At 43.0% G+C, this 15,000-nt stretch overlaps 1 long non-coding RNA gene and 1 pseudogene across 1 annotated transcript; both read right to left on the reverse strand.

The window, feature by feature from the left end:
- Positions 1-6,359, reverse strand: part of LOC114435378 (NLR family CARD domain-containing protein 3-like) — a 10,568-nt pseudogene extending 4,209 nt beyond the window's left edge.
- Positions 6,360-9,973: 3,614 nt separating this feature from the next.
- LOC114435304 (uncharacterized) lies at positions 9,974-10,419 on the reverse strand. Its single transcript, XR_003670577.1, has 3 exons — positions 10,390-10,419; positions 10,150-10,305; positions 9,974-10,028 (listed from the first exon to the last, which is right to left on the reverse strand). It is a non-coding gene; the product is annotated as an uncharacterized LOC114435304 (long non-coding RNA).
- Between the last annotated feature and the right edge of the window lie 4,581 nt (positions 10,420-15,000).

Below are 15,000 nucleotides of genomic sequence, written 5' to 3' on the forward strand. Positions count from 1 at the left end.
GCCACTTTTTGTTTTGACAGGCAAGCCACTTAAGCTTTCACATATGGCGGTGATCAGGAATGAGGTTTGGTGGTATATAATGGGGCGGACCGGCAGCAGAGTGTGGGTGAGCGCGCATTGGCCCACTCAAAATCTATTGTGAAATTTTCGAGGTTATATATACAATAGTTATTTCTATTTTCTTTCCTGTTTGGTTCTTCTGTCCTTATGTTCCTTTCTTTGGTTGGGATTGTTGGTGCATTATCATTGAGGGTTTTTCCTGTAGAACAGACCAAAAGTCCAGTTCATATGTTCACTGGGCCGAAGCCTCTGTCATAAAATCAATAATGTCATAATATGCCACCAGTACTGTTGTCCACAGGATGAAATCACACGTTTAAACAATTATTGTTTATATATATTCAACATTTCACCACAAGATGGCAGCAAACATGGTCAAACTCTCACCACCCAGTGATCTGTGTTTTTTTTGTTGCCCATTTCTAAAATGGCAAGTGTGAGTAAGAAAAGGAAGGTTGACAGCGAAGGCCGAAGTTTCAGGACAAGTGGAAATGGAAGAAGAATGTGAGGGCAAGACATCTTGCACATTGAAACCTGTTTTGGAGCCAGACCTGCCCCCTTTACTGCAGCTGAGAGCCCAGTCTCTTCCTTCTCATCAGAGGTCCCTCGTAATCGTGGGGGTTACGTTCCGAAAATAAACCCGCAAAAGGTGAAATCTGTGAAGTGATCGGCTTTATTTTTACAGTTATTCTAGATGCTTTAAGGCTGTGACCCCCTCACTACACACTTTATACTCCTTTCTCTCCTGTTCAACACTGTCAGAGTTCAACCTTCATAGAAAATAAGTCCAGTGTTACAGAATGAAACCAAAGCAAAAAAGCAAAATAAAAGGAAATATAATAAATGAAGATTAAAAAAATGGTTTAGTGAAATGGAAGTTGTGGCGGCTGCACTAAATGAATGATAAGTTAATGTGGTCTGTTCAGAGCTGTCATAAAAGCTTGTTTAACTGGTTCGGCTGTCCCGCCTAACAAATGAAGAGATTGCTTCCAAAACACTATAAATCCAGAAAAAGTGTTTTCTTTCCCAAAAAGGGTTTATATGAAAACTTCTACTTTATGTTTCAAACTGTAATATATCAATTTGTAATAACATCAAAAACTCAAATCTATATTTTGATTTTAAACATTTATTAAACAATCAAATCTTTTTTCCACCCAAAAAGCTATAAATCCATTTCATCAAAAAACTAATTTTATGTATTTATATATGTATTTCTAATAATATTATTTCGCCGGCTGTCAGTTGATCCGCATGACAAAAGTTTTTCTCTTTAGTATGCGAACAGGAAGTGGCCGGTATTTTCCCTCCAGCTGAGTTTCGGGATTCTGTATGGAAGGCTTCCACTTTTTCCCATGGAAGAAACGAGGACTGCCTCATGGATACTGTCAAAGTTATTCATTTCACACAGCTAAAACACTCATTTAAAAGACGACTGGACATACTTTCTATCTACTGACAGGGCTCCGCCATGACAGTTGGAAAGCTGCCCCGTGATTGGTTGAATGGAAATGCTGCATTGTGCTGAAAATCAGGGCGTTTGTAGCAGATTGGGAAAAAAGGGACGAAACGGTGCAGGGAAACATGGCGGATAACGTGTTTGTACTAATTGATTACAAAACTTTAAATAGAGACCCCGTGTGAAACTTATTTTGGTGGTAACTCGTTTTCTTAAACATTGGCGTTTGTCGCCCTAACCCTAACCCTAATAATGCTGCTCACAGCTCAGTGTCTCAGTGTCCTCACTCTTCAGTCCATCAGTCCAGTCTGACCCTTTGGATGAGATTCTTTGTGTCTGAGTCCTGCCTGCTTTTTGACTGTGGAGCTGTTTATTCCTGTGTTTGGACCTTTTCAACCCTTTGTGGTCTCTCATTGGATTTTGTCTTTTGTCTGCTTTGGTTGTCTCTGTTATGTCCCAGGCTGAGGGGAAACCCACACACAGCATGTCTGCACCTCCCCACTCGTCCCCACTCTCAGATCGGCAGCTACACAGGCTGGTTTCAGTGTTAGGCTGCAGTTCATGAACTCAGAGCTGAGCAGTGCCCAAACAAACACAAAGACACTACAACACACTAAAGCTCCCTAACAAGAGAAAAAAGGAAAGCCAATGACAAAGCTGGAACCTAAAACTCCTGCTAGGGAGTAATAAACTCCAGTAAACACCAAAGAAATCCAACCGCGAGGCTGCGCTACAACAGCTCTGATGGACTGATAGAACACTGACTCATGCACAATAACATGAGGAAAGACTGAGTCAAACTTACACTTCCTCAGGCCCAGGTTTTAACCCTCTGCTCTCCACCATGCTCCACCCTGCAGGAAGAAACACAGTCAGAATGATTTTCTAACCAACATGAGTCCAAACTGCTGATCAACATGAAGCAGAGTTCCTCAGTTTGTCAGAGACACACAAACAGACTGAAACTCATCTGTGTCGACTCCAGAAGAGTCTCTCCTGATCTGCTCTGTGTTTATTCATGTCCTCCATTCTGTGAAATATTGCTCTCTGTCAGTGCTTTACTGTAAAATCCTCTTCATGCAGCAACAGTGTAGGTTTGATCTCAGCATTGTGCATTTATCCAAAGCAGCAAACAAGCCACACTGTCTCTGACTGTTTGTTGCTTTCACTCTATATGCAAACACAAGCCTGGTTCACATGTGTCATGGATGGAAGAGTTTCTGACACACTTCAAATAAATACATTCACTCATTTCTGTGTGTAGTTTTTACAGTGATAATATTGTAGTGTCTCCCTGCTCTCTGTCTCTGACTGAAGGAACTCCTCCTTCTACCATTGTGTTGTTGTCTCCTCTGAAGCTTCACATATGGATTGTTTCAGGAACATTTGTTTGTGGAAATAATTCAGTGGTTCTTACAGCTGAGGACATTAATAAGTAGGGCATCATTTTGTATTTGATCTGCACTAAGTGTGACTGAAAATCAGTCTGTATGTATTTTGATATGAAGAACGTGTATAAAGAAAAGTGAAGTTAACATGATGGACACTTAATGATGGAGGAAGATGAACATCAGGGATCAGTGATTATTTCTTCTCTGCAGTTTCAGTCCATCCATCAACAGCTGTGGATATATGAGCTAAACTGACAGACTGAGGAGGACTCATGCTCTGTGGTCTCTGTGTACCTGAGAGTGTCCAGACTACAATCTGGACTGTTGAGTAAAGCAGACAGCAGCTTCACTCCTGAGTCTCCTGGATGATTGTAGCTCAGGTCCAGCTCTCTCAGATAGGAGGGGTTGGAGGTCAGAGCCGAGGCCAGAGAAGCACAGCCCTCCTGTGTGATCAGACAACCTGACAGACTGGAGGTACAAAACATGTCATGAACTCAAGAAGAAAGAAGGAAAATCCAACAAATCCTCAACATGAACATGAAGCAGAATTTAACTGATGATCAAAAAGCTGGATCCTGACCTGAGAGTCTCCAGTCTGCAGTCTGGACCCCCTAATCCGTGAGACAGCTGCTTCACTCCTGAATCCTGCAGGTCATTGTTATCCAGATCCAGCTCTCTCAGACTAGAGGACTGGGAGCTGAGGACTGAGGACAGAGCTTCACAGCTTCTCTCTGAGAGGTTACAGCTGCTCAGTCTGAAAGAAATGCAAATGAATCCTTACTGACACATTAGTGAATGACTGAATGAGTGAATGAATAAATGCATCAATAACCAGTTACAAAATGTGTTCTAAATAATGAAAATCAAGGTGTTTTTACTAGAGATGGGCGATCCTGAAAATTCCAGCATCTATCCGATATCTAGTAAATACAGGGCCAGTATTGCTGATACCAGTAGTTTCTTTTAATTAGAAATTTAATCAGTTGATCATAATTAGGAGAATAACACACAAGAAACATTTGTTAAGTAAATCAAGCTGCAAACAAAAGTGCAGAACTGTATATGTGTATGTATTCTGTTATATTCCGTTAGTCACATTATTCTGTTAATTAATCAAACATTCATTCACCTTGTGTTCATTTCTATTTATTTTTTATATTTTGCTCTTCTTACGTGTGCTGTTGCTGCTGTAACACTGTGAATTTCCCCTGCAAGGGACTAGTAAAGGATTCTTCAGAATCTTATCTTATAACTTGTATGAAACTATAACTTCACAATCATGCCAGTGATGCTCCTTGTGACAGCCATGGCTGTTTGTGAATAATCTAGGTGAAATAAAATAATGAAGATCATTTTTTAAAAGTTTAAAACCTGTCTGCATGTAGCCTAAATATAAAGAATCAAGATCCTTCAACGTTTATCACAAAAGCATAGTTATATTAAGCATCATTAGAGCCGCTGTGGTAGACCTGTCTCAATTGAAATATGTCAGTTCCCTGTTTGACCAGGAGGTGGAGCATGTGGTGTTGGGGAGGTATTAGAAGGGAAGGAAGTAATCACTTGGGGGGGGGGGGGTTGGCTGGAGGAAGCACACAGTTTTTCGACCGTCAGGTAGCGCGTCATGATGTATTTGATTTTATTCAGCGTGTACGTCGGACATAACGGTGTTAGAATAAATATGCACTTCACACTGCACTGACGCGTCAGGAAGAAACCACCGGCATTACAGCAACAACAGCAAACTAACAGCACGCAGTGACTCTGGTTTATTTTTACAACAATATTGAAATACATATATAAACTTATATAATTTGTTATTAGATATATTTTGGAATTTCAGTAATATATGGTCACAGTTTACTCATTTTGCTAAAAACTCAGAAAGACACATTAAATAATGCTGCAGATTACTCAATCTAAACGTTCACTTCTTTAAATAAGCTACCTAGACATTGATATTATAATTATTATAATATATTTAGATCAATTCGCCCACCCCTACTTCTTACGTGTGTAGAATTCAGTGCACATTAGTGTCAATCTGAAAGCCTCCACATGTCAACACATGAACTGCATGTAGAAAAGCTTCAAACATAATGTTAAGGTATGCATTTAAATGATCAACAACCAGATCCTGACCTCAGTGATTCCAGACCACAATAAGCACTCTCCAGTCCAGCACAAAGAAGCTTCACTCCTGAATCTGGCAGGTCATTATTATCCAGGTCCAGCTCTCTCAGACTAGAGGACTGGGAGCTGAGGACTGAGGACAGAGCTTCACAGCTTCTCTCTGAGAGGTTACAGCTGCTCAGCCTGAGAAAAAAAAGATTGAACACAAAGTCAATGTTTTGTTGTTCATATAAAAATCAACCATGATTGAAATGGTTCATAAATCCACCTACAGAACTTTGTTGGAGGCTTTGACCACTGGCAGCAGCCTCAGAAGAGCCTCCTCTGAAGCAGAGTATTTCTTCAGGTCAAACACCTCCAGACCTTCTGATGACAGTAAGATGAAGACCAGAGCTGACCACTGAGCAGGAGACAGTTTATCTGTGGAGAGACGTCCTGATCTCAGGGCCTGTTGGATCTTCTCCACTAGAGAACGATCATTCAGTTCATTCAGACAGTGGAACAGATTGATACTTCTCTCTGCAGACACATTCTCACTGATCTTCTCCTTGATGTACTGGACTGTTTCCTGATTGGTCTGTGAGCTACTTCCTGTCTGTGTCAGCAGGCCCCGTAGAAGAGTCTGATTGGTCTCCAGTGAAAGACCCAGGAGGAAGCGGAGGAACAAGTCCAGGTGCCCATTTGGACTCTGTAAGGACTTGTCCACAGCACTTTGGTGGAGATGTTTTAATTTAGGTTTGTCTCTAAAGACTTTAGATCTCACAGGTGTTCTTTGTTGTTCCAGCAGGTTGACAGCAGAGCTGATGAAGGTCAGATGGACATGAAGAGCAGCCAGAAACTCCTGAACACTCAGATGGATGAAGCAGAACACCTTGTCCTGGTACAGGCCTCTCTCCTCTTTAAAGATCTGTGTGAACACTCCTGAGCACACTGAGGCTGCTCTGATATCGATGCCACACTCTGTCAGGTCTGACTCATAGAAGATCAGGTTTCCTTTCTGCAGCTGATCAAAAGCCAGTTTTCCCAGAGACTGGATCATCTCCCTGCTCTCTGGACTCCACTGTGGATCTGTCTCGGCTCTTCCATCATACTTGATCATCTTCACTTTGGTCTGAACCACCAGGAAGTGGATGTACATCTCAGTCAGGGTCTTGGGCAGCTGTCCTCCCTCTCTGGTTTCCAACATGTCCTCCAGAACTGTAGCAGTGATCCAGCAGAAGACTGGGATGTGGCACATAATGTGGAGGCTCCGTGATGTCTTGATGTGGGAGATGATCCTGCTGGCCTGCTCCTCCTCTCTGAACCTCTTCCTGAAGTACTCCTCCTTCTGTGGGTCAGTGAACCCTCTGACCTCTGTCACCACGTCCACACAGTCAGGAGGGATCTGATTGGCTGCTGCAGGTCGTGTGGTTATCCAAAGGCGAGCAGAGGGAAGCAGCTTCCCCCTGATGAGGTTTGTCAGCAGCACATCCACTGAGGTGGACTTTGTGACATCAGTCAGGACCCGAGTGTTGTGGAAGTCCAGAGGAAGTCGACACTCATCCAGACCATCAAAGATGAAGACCACCTGGAGGTGCTGAAAGCTGCAGATTCCTGCTTCTTTGGTTTCAGTGAAGAAGTGATGAACAAGTTCCACCAAGCTGAACTTTCTCTCTCTCAGCACATTCAGCTCTCTGAAAGTGAATGGAAATGTGAAGTGGACGTCCTGGTTGGCTTTGTCTTCAGCCCAGTCCAGAGTGAACTTCTGTGTTAGGACTGTTTTCCCGATGCCAGCCACTCCCTTTGTCATCACTGTTCTGATTGGTTCCTGTCTTCCAGGTGAGCCTTTAAAGATGCCTTCTGGTCTGATGCTTGTTTCTGGTCTGTGTGCTTTCCTGGATGCTGCTTCAATCTGTCTGACCTCATGTTCCTCATTGACCTCTGCAGTCCCTCCCTCTGTGATGTAGAGCTCTGTGTAGATCTGGTTCAGAAGGGTCGGCTCTCCTGCTTTAGCGATCCCCTCAAACACACACTGGAACTTCTTCCTCAGGTTAGACTTGAGTTTACGTCCACACTCTGCAGCAGGAGTTCCTAAACAAACAATAAATGTCATTAATAAGTGAACGCTACAATAAATGTGTCAAATAAATATTTTCTGTCTCCATGAAATCTGTTCATCAGTTGTAGACAAACAGTTTGTGTTTTCAGTCAGAAGAATTCACAGATGTCTGCATCATATTAACAGCAGAGTGTGTAGATGTAAACTTCATTTCCTCTTTCCATCATGTTAAAGCTCTTCAAATCCTCTTACTGCTCTGCAGACGCTCAGCCAGCTCCTCCTGCTTCATCCTCCTCAGGAAGTGCACTGTGATCTGCACTAATGACTCTCTGCTGCTCCTCTGCTCTTCATCCTCCTCATCCTCCCTCTGACTCTCTGAGCATTCTGGGTACTCTGGACTCAGGAGCTTCTGGATCTTCTTCAGCTCATCCTTCACAAACCTGACAATGTTCTCCTCCAGCAGCTGGAACAGAACAACAGAGTATAAACTCTCAGACTTTGAGGAGCAGAATAACAGTTTAGTGTTTCATGATATTACAGCTTATGTTCATACATGTATTACTTGAATCTACAACATTAGATATGAAGTGTTTTGAATGCACAGCTGCTGTAGTTATAAGTATTACTACCACAGTTCTGTCTCTGTGAATGCTTGCTCAGGGGTCAGGCTCTGGGTCTCTGTAAAGCACCAGGACTGTTGTGTTGTAGTTAGAAGCTCTTTGTACTCACCATAAATATGGCGTCCTGAGCAGGAGTCTGAACACTGGGTTGCTGCAGTCTGTGACAGAAACATCAGCATTTAACAACACAATCACTTCACTAAGTGTTTTGATGTGTTTTCACTTTAAACAGATACACAACAGTCAATAGACTGGTGACAAACAAGCATTGTTGTATTAAAAATGAAAACTATCCCAACTCCACACATCCAGCTCATGTTGAACCTGTTGCTGCTGCTTTAATGACTGAAGCACAGCTTTAAGAGTTCCATTCCACTTCCACTGTCATCATATGTTCACATTGATTTAGACCAGGGTTCAATTAAAGTCACTGAGGTCCAGCTGTTCACATTTGCTCCAAGTCAAAGGTCTGAGCTGATGTCTAGCTTGTGTCTTATTAGCTTCCCCTATGTCCACATGTTCATATGTTTCAGTAATATCTATTGTCAGTTTTCAATGCAGGGAATGTTTACCTGGGGCACAGCTAGCTCTGTTACCATGAATAAAAGTAGTCCCAGGCAAATACATTGAAGGCCTTTATTTCAGATGAAAGAAACTGAAACCTCAGACTGAAATAAATACAAAGTGCAACAGTCAATGGACTGGTGAAGAAAATTCATTAATACACAAAATGTGTGTATTAAAAATGAAAACTATCCTGACTCCACACTGTTCAGCTGCATCCAGCAGGTTTGTAATTTGTTCTTCTTCACATATTCTGCTTTAATGGCTGCCAGCACAGCTGTAAGAGTTCAGTTAAATCTTCCACTCACCATGTTTCTCTTTCTTTAACATTAACGACGTGCAGCAGGATGAATCACAGTCAGACAATGATGCAGTGTGATGATATAGAGTCTATATCATCACACTGCAGACCTTTGTTATTTCCTTTACTTAAAGCCTTCAGAAACCACCATGAGATGATAACATGACAACATAAATACATACTGATACTTTCTATTATACATCTACAAACACAGAGCTGCTTATGGGTCTTTTACAGAGCCAAGCAGACCCACATGATCATTGAAGAACTCTGCTAAGTTACAGAAACAGGACTTAAAGTGGTATCAACATTTTTGAAATGTTAACTTTTCATGGACACAGAGCTGGATCAGTGTCCATGATGGCCACTACAAGAGACTGAACAACTGTTATCACACAATTTATTTGATCACAATTTGACCAAATTCAACCAAAAACACCGAAGAACAGAAGCCACCTTAAAGTTCTGCACAGGCTGTGTTCAAGTCAGAATAATCAGCAGTGTGAGGTACGTGCAAAAATCCAAACCAGGACCCTGGGAATCTGAGGAGGAGGAGACTAGCTCCTAGCTACATATAGGCTGACAGCTACAGTCGTTTTGGGAAGTTGGTCAAACTTTCTATATTTCTGCATAAATATGACCCGAAACACGATCAATGCTGAATTCTGCAGGTCGACAAAACATAGCTGAGCTAGACAACAGAAAAATGCATAAACCGCTAGCGATTAGCACAATGCTAATTTGCATTGAAAAACCCATAAGGTCGCTAGCGCTATTAGCGTCACACTTTTAACCCGTTTTCTTAAACTTAAATAACTTAAAGTGCCTCCTATGAGCGCATGACGTAAGGTAAGGGCTTATGAAACATAATACTTACAGACAGATATTCTCAGACGACTAAAAAACATGTAGCAGGATGAAAAAACACAGCAGAAACTTTCCACTTGGCTCTGGAACCCATTATGCTACTACGGAAGCCTCGTAGGACAATCTCAACTCAAACATAGGATTTTGGCTGACTATAGGGGGCAGCACAATAATATTTACACACAGTGTATGAATCTATCATTTATTTAAATGTTTTATTACTGAAATGTCTTTCCATACTTTGTTTCAGTGGGCTGCCTTTCTAGTACAGTGAGGCAGATGTTTAAGTCATGTTTATGCAGACATATAGAAGATTTTAAATGATTCATACACTTTGAAGCAGCACTGTAAATATGCATTACTCTGTGCTACAGATGCTCCAAACCATCAACCACCTGCAGAGCAAACAGACACATACAACCCCAAGAGTCCAGCAGAGCTCATCACAGCATGGAGACACTTCCAGAGTGATTCTTACCTTTGATCATCAGATGGCTGATCAGCTTTGAAACTAATGGGCTTACCCATCGACCGATCACTTTTCATGGACACACAGCTGGGTCCAGGTCCAGCAGAGTCTGCTCTCACATCCTGGATCCTGAGAGAATCACAAACACTGACTCTGAGCTTCTTCTGGAAAAATGATGCTGAACATCATGTTACACTTTAAATGTTTAATAATGATGGAAACAAACTGCAGCTGTGACATTAACTCTGACCTTTGACCCTCAGATGGATCAACATCTTTGAAATTCAAGGGATGACCCTTTGACCGATCACTCTTCATGGACACACAGCTGGCAGGTCTGGGTCCAGGTCCAGGTCCAGGTCCAGGTCCAGGTCCAGCAGAGTGTGCAGTGTGCTGCTGCTTTGTTCTTGAACACACAGATGTGTGAATAATGTGAGTGTGAGCTCTGACATGGAGAAGAGTCATGGACAGTCAGAGACGGTCCTCTTACCTCTGAGCTTTGGTCCGGCTCTCATGGTCCCCACACAGAGGGCTTTTAGAGGGAGGGACTCCCTCCTCTCTGTCCTCACACTGACTCATAGCAGAGCTCACACCTTCACACAAACACAGCAACATGACACAGAAACACACAGTCAGCATGTTGTTATTGATCCTTCATGTAGATGCTAACAGGCTAATCATGCTGTTAGCTTAGTATCAGAGCCTCAGACCAGGTTTGGTTCTCAGGCTTTTATTTTGGTGAGTCTGTAAACCTTACACAGTGCAGTGTGTAGGTGTAGGTGTAGTGTGCAGGGTGTCAGTAAGTCGTCTGATAAACTCAGTATAAACCAACATTTTTTCCATTTAAAGGTTTAAACAAGTCGTCGTCTGAGTTTCAGAGCAAATTAAAGCTGGGGAATGTTAGAGTGTATACCGGAATTTAATTAAAGTCAACATTTCAGTTTTTTGAGTGCAGTGAACACAAACACACTGAAACACAAACTTGACTGATGTGAAAACTTCAACTTTTGTCTTTGTCTCAGAGCAGATGTTTAAATGCTGCAAAATCATACAAACTCCACTGGGCATGAATGGGTTAACAGTAGATAGAACAGATATGAATGCAGTGTCATCCAGCTGTCAGACCGGTTCTGACACTGATCATGTGACCTGAGAGTTCTACAGTCTGCTGTGACTCGAACAGAAAAACACTACAGTAACACAACTTGTTCTGAAACAGCTGTTCATCTGCTATAAAAGTCATCAAAGAGCAAAGAGAAAGCAGCCAATCAGCAGCAGAAACATCTGTACTGTACCATCAGTCAGTGATGCAGCACAGTGTGATCAGACATGGAGAGATTTCTCTGGAAGGACTCTCACCTGCTGGATCAGTTCAGATGGACTTACAGACACTTTCCAGCTTCCTGTGTGGAGAAGAAGCTGCTCCTGGTCCTCCTCAGTCCTGCTGTCTGACACAATCTGATCTGAGGACGCCGTCACTTCCTCACAGCCTCACAGTCTGAACACGTCAGTGACGTTAAAACCGGTCCAACAAGTGTCTGAAAGACATTTCCTGATTCACTTCTACTGTCGTCCACTAGATGGAGCTCAGCAATCAATGAGCTACAGATCAGCACAGCTCTGTGTTACTACTCTGCTGCTCATTAAAGCTGTGTGCACTCTGACGGCCTGTGCACTCCATGGACCTGCTTCTGCACTGATGTGGGCCCTGCACCTGCTGCTGCTACAGTGTGCTGCACACATATCTGTGGTTTTGGCACTAAGCAGCCACTTGTAGGCTTTTGAGCCTTTTCTCTCTCTTCATCAACATTTTTATACTTTACCTGTGACCTTATGATGTCACCTTTATAATAGAACATGATAACATAAAGCCATTGATTCCTACTGATCTATCCAGCTAATGTCCACATTAAAACTCTGCACTCAACATGTTGGAAGCATTTTCTCATCATTCCTTCACAGTGAGTGAGTCTTACCTGTGCTGTTGGTTTCTGTGACGAAGCAGAGAGCAGTCAGTGTTCAGGGTGTTTATACTCCATCATAGGAGGAGCCTCTGTGGTCACATGACTTCCTAGAAACTCTGAACAGGTTTAAACAGACTGTTGGTTCAGCTGGGAGCCAGGTGTCAGCAGCCAACTCTCTGAAGCAGAGCCACGACCCAGCCTCTGACAGACAACAAGAAAACACACAAGCTAAACACTGTCTGGACCGATTTCTTTACATGACTTGGTCGACATAATGTGCTGCAAACCCTGAAGTCAAATACAGTAAATATAAGAATCAGCTGTCGCAGCCGGACTCTCTGTAACCTGCATTCCTGTCACACCTTCATGCTCCTGAGGGCAGACATGATTCAACATGTGTCTGCCACAGTCTAACAGTGTTATTGAGAATGGTTACTGACTGAATGAGACCTCACTGTGAGTATCAATCACTGAGCAGAAGCAGCATGGATCACACACCTTACACAGTGCAGCAGGGATGAGGTCCCTCAGGGAAATTCAGGATATTATCATCCATCTATTTCATTACCTTGAAAACAGGACACCTGACACAGAACTGACATGAATGGGTTAACAGTGGATAGAACAGGTCTGAGTGCAGAGTCACCCAGCTGTCAGACCGGTTCTGACACTTCCTTCATATTTCACTGATCATGAGACCTGAGGGCTGATTGTAAAGAAAAACACCAGAAGTTACACAACTTGTTGTGAAGCATCAGTTACAGTGTGACTCTGACCTGTGTTGTTGTGTTGAGCAGATGGAAATGCACTGTGCTGCTTCAGACATGACTTTCATCTGTCAGCTTTGCATCACATGCTACATGACTGCAAAACACTTTGTGCACTTCTTATGTCTGTGTCTGTGTTTTTACAGCAGCAGTGACATCATGAGCAGAGCAGCTCCACCTCTGCAATGTGGCCGGAGTGATGTCAGAACCAGACTGACTGAAAGATTGACCATATTTTCTGGATCTGGTGCTCATATAGCTGTCTGGACTTAGCGACCTATCGACCAATCAGAAAATAGAATTCCTTGTTGCCAGGTGAGGTCTGAGGCTCAGCTGCAAGCACACGTTCCATGAATGCTCGGAGCTCAAAGTGTGGACAAGCTAGAGAACGTCAGGAGAGGGACAGAACAGCTGCCTTACATCTGTGATGAGACCTACTCAGTGGCCGCCGTCATCTATTTTGTGTCGAGTTGCAGCTTGAAATCTTAACAACATTAAAGAAAAATCATTATAGAAAACAAGTATTTACAAAAAACAGGACACTCCTTTGAGGACAACAATGTCCACATCCTAGACAGAGAGGAAAGGTGGTTTGAAAGAGGAGTCAAGGAAGCATCTATGTGAAGCTGGAAGAACCTTCCCTTAACAGAGGTGGAGGTCTCAGACATCATCTTTCTACCACATACAATGCAGTGATTCCATCCATTCCAGGAAGTCTGCACAGACTCACAGCAAGAACAAAGGGCTGTCCACCAGTCCCCCTCCAGTCTCATAGTCGTTAGCCCAGGGGTGGGCAATTCTTTTTTTGCAGGGCCACATAGACTTCCATTAGAAAAGCAAAGGGCCACATTTCTTTCATCAATAATAATATGAATTGAATTGGAGCTCACTGGCACAGTGTCTACCTTTATAAATATGCTCTTGTTACATTTTCATCACTGTAAGCAGTGTGTGGGGGCATCTCGGTGTCACATCGGTCGGAGAGTTGGTCATTGGGGTTTATAAAGGTTAAATATACACCTGCATGCTTATCTATGACAGTTTTAAAGCTACAAGAAGCATTTTGAATGGATTCAGTTAAATCTTAATTCCCTCAGTTAGTTCTGGGTGATAAGATGAATAAATACATGCTGACTTGAACCCTGCCTGGACCTTCCCCCACCTCAGCTCCATACATTACAGGCCAGTAGAATGAGTTTGCTCAGACAGACCTGTCCTTTCTCATGTTTCCTGGATGACTCACCAAACTGAAATGAAAGTTCTTACTTTAATTTGAGCCTAGTTTAGTTCTAATCTAAGGAATGGATTCCACAAACATCTGAAGCTGAAGGTTTTTATTTCACTATATGAACTCAACACTGACCTCATGTGTCCGCCTGTTCTTGTTCTGTAAAATGTCATTTTCTGGTGAAATAAAGGTTCAAATAAATAATGTGATTTAACCACATAATAGCATATAAAACTATAATCAGATATATGGAACTACTAAAGTTACACCAAGGTAACTAACTGATTCATAAATGGCTGCGCGATGTTCCATCATCAAGAACGTTGGCTCTTCTCTGTGAACATATCCGCCGGTCCGGGTTTTCCTTCAACAGTCATGGTGCATTGAAAGGAGGAGCGGGCGGATCAGCTGCTCTCGGTGTGTGCGCGTGCATGTGCGCTTATGTGTGTGAACGCGGACGGGAGGAGAGAGAGAGTTGCGCAGAGTTGAATGAATGGAAAGATAGATATTATAAAATGGCATTGGCGGAAAAACACCACAGAATCAGTGTGTGGCGGAGGGAGCTGATGATGTGAACCGGTCTGTGTGTTTACTGCTCTCTCCTCTGTCCTCTGTGTGTGTCCAGGTCCACTCTGAGTGTTGCTGCTTGTATGTTGAAACACACTCCGCACAGAGCAGCAGATGATGTGAAGATATTTTTACAGAAGAAAACCATTAGAGTTCAAACTAGTTTTAACAACGATCAGATCCCAAAGCTCTGAAAGTTGGACAAGGTCTGAGCTTTTTAAGAGCAGATGTCGGCTGCAGCTCCGCGGAAACATCTGAATGCGCCGTGGCGTTTCTTCACGCTTTACCGTACATTTCAGCATAGTCGCGCAGCATTTTTAAAGTGTACACAGCGCGTCTCTCCAAAGAGTAGATGGGATGACGCAGTGCTGCAGCTTAGAAGAAACGAGGGTGGGAAACACGTTAGCGGTGATGCCGTGCTGACAGCTGACTCTTGCTGCCTTCTTCTTTTCTTTCTTCTTCTGTTTCTTCTTCTATTGTGCGCACGGTCCGCGGGCCGTACTTTGCCCAGGTCTGCGTTAGCCAGTGTTAGACACACCTGGCCCAGGCAGCCAGAACATCACAGGTAAGTATGG

Source organism: Parambassis ranga, chromosome 5 (genome assembly GCF_900634625.1).
Source record: "Parambassis ranga chromosome 5, fParRan2.1, whole genome shotgun sequence".
NCBI classification, from domain to species: domain Eukaryota; kingdom Metazoa; phylum Chordata; class Actinopteri; family Ambassidae; genus Parambassis; species Parambassis ranga.